Below are 6,053 nucleotides of genomic sequence, written 5' to 3'. Positions count from 1 at the left end.
AGGGATGAAAGAAAGGAATAGATACAGTGTCTGAAAAAATTAGGGCTGAAAATCAAGGATAAAGGCAAACATCATGAAAGAAGTCAAAGGAAAAGCACTTTACTTCCAACAGAAAGGAAGATCAGAATTGCATCCAATTTCTCCTCAGAAACCATGAATGCAGGAAAGGAACGGAGCATAGAACTGAAACAATACGTACAAAACAAAACAACAAAAACACCAAACTAAAATTCTGTATCCTGCAAAGTTCTTCAAAAGTGAAAGAAGACTTTTTCAGACTAACAAAAATTGTGGTAATCATGGCCAATAGACCTGACCCACAAGAAATGTTAAAAGAAGTCCTTCAGAGAGAAGCAAAATGATATACTTGAGAAACTCAGATCTACATAAGCAGAGAAAGAGTATTAGAGAAGGAATTAATGAATACACACACAAAAAAATGTAGCTTTCTTGTTCTTAATTGACCTTACAGATAGATAACAGATTGTTGCAAATAATAAAAGCAACAATGTTTTGATACTATATATACAATGTGAAATAAATTTTTAAATGGATAGAAGGAAAACATTGGGATATTTGAATATTACATGGTACTTGCAAATCCTGTGAAATGCTTTAGTGCTATTTGAAAGTGGAGTTGGATTAGTTGCAAGTGTATATCATAGCTATAGGGGAACAACTAAAAAAAGTGAACAAAAGTATCTGATATGCTAAAATTGAAGTGAAAATGGAATCATATAAAACGTTCAACTAAAACTAAAACATAGCAGAAAAAGAATGGGAAACAGAATAGGAGTAAAAAATAAGGGCAATGAATACAAATTAATTTATATAATAATCTAACTATAAGATAACCAGCTTAAATATCAAAAACTTAAAGAAAAAGATAAGAATTTTAGAGTTTAGTTCAGTCTCTCAGTCTCGTCTAACTCTTTGTGCCCCATGGACGGCAGCATGCCAGGCTTCCCTGTCCATCACCAATTTCTGGGACATGCTCAAACTCATGTCCATCGAGTTGCTGATGCCATCCAACCATCTCATCCTCTGTCATCCACTTCTCCTCCTGCCTTTAATCTTTCCCACCATCAGGGCCTTTTCCAATGAGTCAGTTCTTTGCATCAAGTGGCCAAATTATTGGAGTTTCAACTTTAGCATCAGTCCTTCCAATGAATATTCAGGACTGATTTCCTTTAGCATTGACTGGTTTGATCTTCTTGCTGTCCAAGGGACTCTCAAGAGTCTTCTGCAACATCACAGTTCAAAAGCATGAATTCTTCAAAACTTAGCTTTATTTATAGCCAAACTCTCGCATTCATACATGACTACAGGAAAAGCCATAGCCTTGACTAGATGGACCTTGGTCGGTAAAGTAATGTATCTGCTTCTAATATGCTGTCTAGGTTGGTCATAGCTTTTCTTCCAAGGAGCAAGAGTCTTTTAATGTCATGGCTGCAGTCACTATCTGCAGTGATTTTGGAGCCCAAGACAGTAGTCTGTCACTGTTTCCATTGTTTCTCCATCTATTTGCAATGAAGTGATGGAACGAGACTCCATGATCTTAATGTTTTGAATGTTGAGTTTTAGGCCAACTTTTTCACTATCCTTTCACTTTCATCAAGAGGCTTTTTAGTTCCTCTTCACTTTCTGCCATAAGGGTGGTGTCATCTGCATACCTGAGATTATTGATATTTCTCCTGGCAATCTTGATTCCATCTTGTGCTTCATCCAGTTCAGCATTTCACATGATGTACTTTGCATAGAAGTTAAATAAGCAGAATGGCAATAAATAGCATTGACATACTCCTTTCCTGGTTTGGAACCAGGCTGTTGTTCCATATACAGTTCTAACTGTTGCTTCTTGACCTGCATACAGGTTTCTCAGGAGGTAAGTATAGTGGTCTGGTATTCCTATCTCTTGAATTTTCCACAGTATGTTGTGATCTACACCATCAAAGTCTTTGATGTAATCAATAAAGCAGAAATGGATATTTCTCTGGAATTCTCTTACTTTTTTGATGATCCAGGGATGTTGGCCATTTGATCTCTGGTTCCTCTGCCTTTTCTAAATCCAGCTTGAACAATGGAAGTTCATGGTTCATGTACTGTTGAAGCCTGGCTTGGAGAATTTTGAGCATTACTTTGCTAGCATGTGAGATAATTGCAATTGTGCAGCAGTTTGAACATTGTTTGGCATTGTCCTTCTTTGGGATTGGATTGAAAACTGACATTTTCTAGTCCTGTGGCCACTACCGAGTTTTCCAAATTTGCTGGCATATTGAGTGCAGCAATTTCACAGCATTATCTTTAGGATTTGAAATAGTTCAACTGAAATTCCATCACCTCTACTAGTTTTGTTCATAGTGATGCTTCCTAAGGCCTACTTGACTTTGCATTACAGGATGCCTGTCTCTGGATGAGTGATCATACCATTGTGATTATCTTGGTCATGAAGATCTTTTCTTTGTAATTCTTCTGTGTATTTTTGTCACCTCTTCTTAATATCTTCTTGTTTTGTTTTGTACGTCCATACCATTTCTGTTCTTTATTGTACCTATCTTTGCATGAAATGTTCCCATGGCATCTCTAATTTTATTGAAGAGATCCCTAATATTTCCCATTCTATTGTTTTCCTTTATTTCTTTGCATTGATCACTGAGGAAAGCTTTATTATCTCTCCTTGCTATTCTTTGGATCTCTGCATTCAAATGGATATATCTTTCCTTTCCTCCTTTGCCTTTAGCTTCTCAGTTATTCCTCCCTTATTTTAAGGCCTCCTCAGACAACCATTTTTCCTTTTTCATTTATTTTTCTTGGGGATGGTCTTGATGACTGCCTCCTCAATGTCACAAACCTCTGTCCATAGTCCTTCAGGCAGTCTATCAGATATAATCTTTTGAATCTCTTTGTCACTTTCACTGTATAATCAATCATAAAGGATTTGATTTAGGTCATACTTGAATGGTCTAGTGGCTTTCCCTTATTTCTTCAATTTGTCTAAATTTGGCAATAAGGAGTTCATGATTTGAGCTTTAGTCAGCTCCCTAATCTTGTTTTTGCTGACTGTACAGAGCTTCTCCATCTTTGACTACAAAGACTATAATCAATCTGATTTCATTATTGACTAGAATTTCAGAGTAGACCCTTCAAAGAGATCCAACTATATATGGTCTACAAGAAACATACTTTAAATATTAAGACATGTTGTATATTAAAAGCAAAGAAGTGAAGGTATGTTATGCTATAATATTGTTATTTTAAAAATATGTATATATATTTGGTCATTCAGATGAATGATGTATGGTTCTTATATAAATTTGATCTTTGTTGATGGTTCAGGGTTCATAGCTCCAGACACTTCTGAAATTTTCTGAGTGATTAGAACAATGGGAACATCTTTTGTCCCAATATTTGGTCTCTCATCCTTACTTTCTGAAACAACTTCAGGCTCATTAAAGCCAAATGAGTATATCTCCTTATTTATAACAAGTCCCTTTCTAATACAACTGAGTTTATGTTAATGGGGTGACTTTTATAAAATGCCTAAGGATGGTTGCTGGCTGCCAGGGAACCAACCATGAACAGAGGGTTGGAACTTCCAGTTCCACCCTCTTGACTTCTGGGGAGAGGAGGTTGAACCAATCACCTACAGGCAATGATTTAATCAATCATGCCTAAGTAATGGACTTCCCTGGTGACAGTAAAGTATCCACCTGCAATACAGGAAACCTGGGTTTGATCCCTGTGTTGGAAAGATTCCCTGAAGAAAGGAATGGCTACCCATTCCAGTATTGTTGCCTGGAGAATCCATGGACAGTGGAGCCTGGCAGACTACAATCCACGGGGCTGCAAAATGTTAGACAGAACTGAGCAACTAAGCATGCATGCTCACCTGTGTAATGAAGCCTCCATAAAAACACAAAAAAAGACTCTTCTGAGAGATTCTAGGTTGGTGAACTCACAGATATTTGGGGAGGATCACACATTCCAAGAGAACATGAAAGCTCTGTGCTCGCTTTCCAATACCTTGCCCTGTGCATCTATTCCATCTCGATGTTCCTAAGCTATATTCATTTACAATAACCCAGTGATCTAGTAAGCAAATGTTTCTTGAGTTCAGTGAGGAGTCTTAGCAAATTAATCAATCCCAAGGAGGGGGCTGTTTGAAGTTCTGATCTATAGCTGGTCCAACAGAAGCTCACGTGGTAACCTGAGTTTGTAACTGGCATCTTAGGTTGGGGGCTGAATCTTTGATCTTTGGAATCTGGTGCCATCTCTGGATAGATAGCATCTTAATTGAATTGAATTGTAGGACACTTTGCTGGTGTCCAACAATTGTTTGGATGTGTAGGAAACCCCTTTCCCCATATTGGAATCAAGTGTTAGAAATTTTATGTGCTCATACTAATCCAAAGAAAGCTGGGATAGCTATATTAATCTCAGATAGAACAGACTTCAAAGCAAGGAAAATACCTAAGATAAACAGACATATTGCATAATAATAAAAGGGTCAGCTCTCCAAGAAGATATAACAATCCTTAATGTATAAACACCTAAGAATAAAGTATACAAAATATGTGAGACAAATTGATAAAACTACAAGAAATAGATAGGAAACTTCAGCATCCCTCTATCAGAAATGAACTTCAGCAGCAGACAGAAAACCAGTAAGGATAACATTGAGCTTGACAGAACCATCAGTCAGTTGAATTTAATTGTCATACATAGACTGCTTTAGCCAACAACAGAGTATACATTCTGCTGAAACTCACATGTATTATACCACAAGACAGAACACATTCTGGACTCTACAACACATCCTAACAAACTTAAAGGAATGAGAGAATATCTGCCAATCCATACTAATATATTTATATGAAAATTTAATTGTCTTATATTTTAGAGACTGACAATTATCAGCTAGTAAAAGTATTCCTTTTTTCTACTATTAATTTATAAGAGAGAAGTCCGTACTTATTCTGCTTCTTTAGTGTATAATTCTTAAATTTAAAATTATGACCCTATTGAAAGAGACAAATATCTTATGAAAAAAAAAATAATTTATGTGGAGTGTAAGGAGTATACTTCTTAAATATTGAAAGTGCATAGTGACCTTTTTCTAAAAAAGTACATTATGGAAAGGGGAAAAAAGTTATTTTGCAATGAAGAAACCTGGTAAATATCACTTCAATCAGGTGATCAAGATCAACACCAACAATAATATGATGCTAATGGTATGTAAACTTTACATGATGTGGTAAAAATGGTACTTTTCCTCTGTGATCATCCTCCTACAAACCTATGGCTTAGCCTAACCATGATAAAAGCACTAAACAAATTCCATTAGAAGTGCATTCTACAAACTGCCTGACTAGTACTCCTCAAAGTCATCAAAATTAAGGCAAGTCTAAGAAAAAGTTACTCTAAAGAGGAGCCTAAGAAGATTTGACAATTAAATATGTGGTGTCCTGGATAGAATTTTAGAACATAAAACAAACAAACAAACAAACAACAACAACAACAAAAAAAAAGATAAAACTAAGGAAATTTAAATAAAGTATGGGCTTCAGATAATGATACTGTGCTCATTTTGATTCATTAGTTATAACAGATATACTAATGTAAGATGTTAATAATAAAGGAGTCTGGATGTGGGACACCTGGAACTACCTGTACTAATCTCTCAATTTTCCAGTAAATGTAAAATTATTCAAAATAGTCAAGTTTACTTTTTTTTTACTTTATTTTTTAAAATTTATTTACTTTTTTATTTAAGTATAATTACTTTATTGCTTTCAGAATTTTGTTGTTTTCTGTCAAACATCAACATGTTTACTTTTAAAAGGTAGATTCTATCAATGCATCCAGAAAATATTTCCTCAGTCCTACTACTTAATTAGTGGATATATTAGCAACAAAAAGATTTTTCCTAACACCATAGAACATACATTGTAGAGTCGGACATTAAAAACGATACAAAAGTTGCATATTTTAAAGTTAAAATGAAAAGTGAAAGTGAAGCCACTCAGTCATGTCTGACTCTTTGCGACCCCATG

This window comes from Muntiacus reevesi, chromosome 6 (assembly GCF_963930625.1).
Source record: "Muntiacus reevesi chromosome 6, mMunRee1.1, whole genome shotgun sequence".
Taxonomy (NCBI): Eukaryota; Metazoa; Chordata; class Mammalia; order Artiodactyla; family Cervidae; genus Muntiacus; species Muntiacus reevesi.
This window is presented reverse-complemented; position numbering follows the sequence as displayed.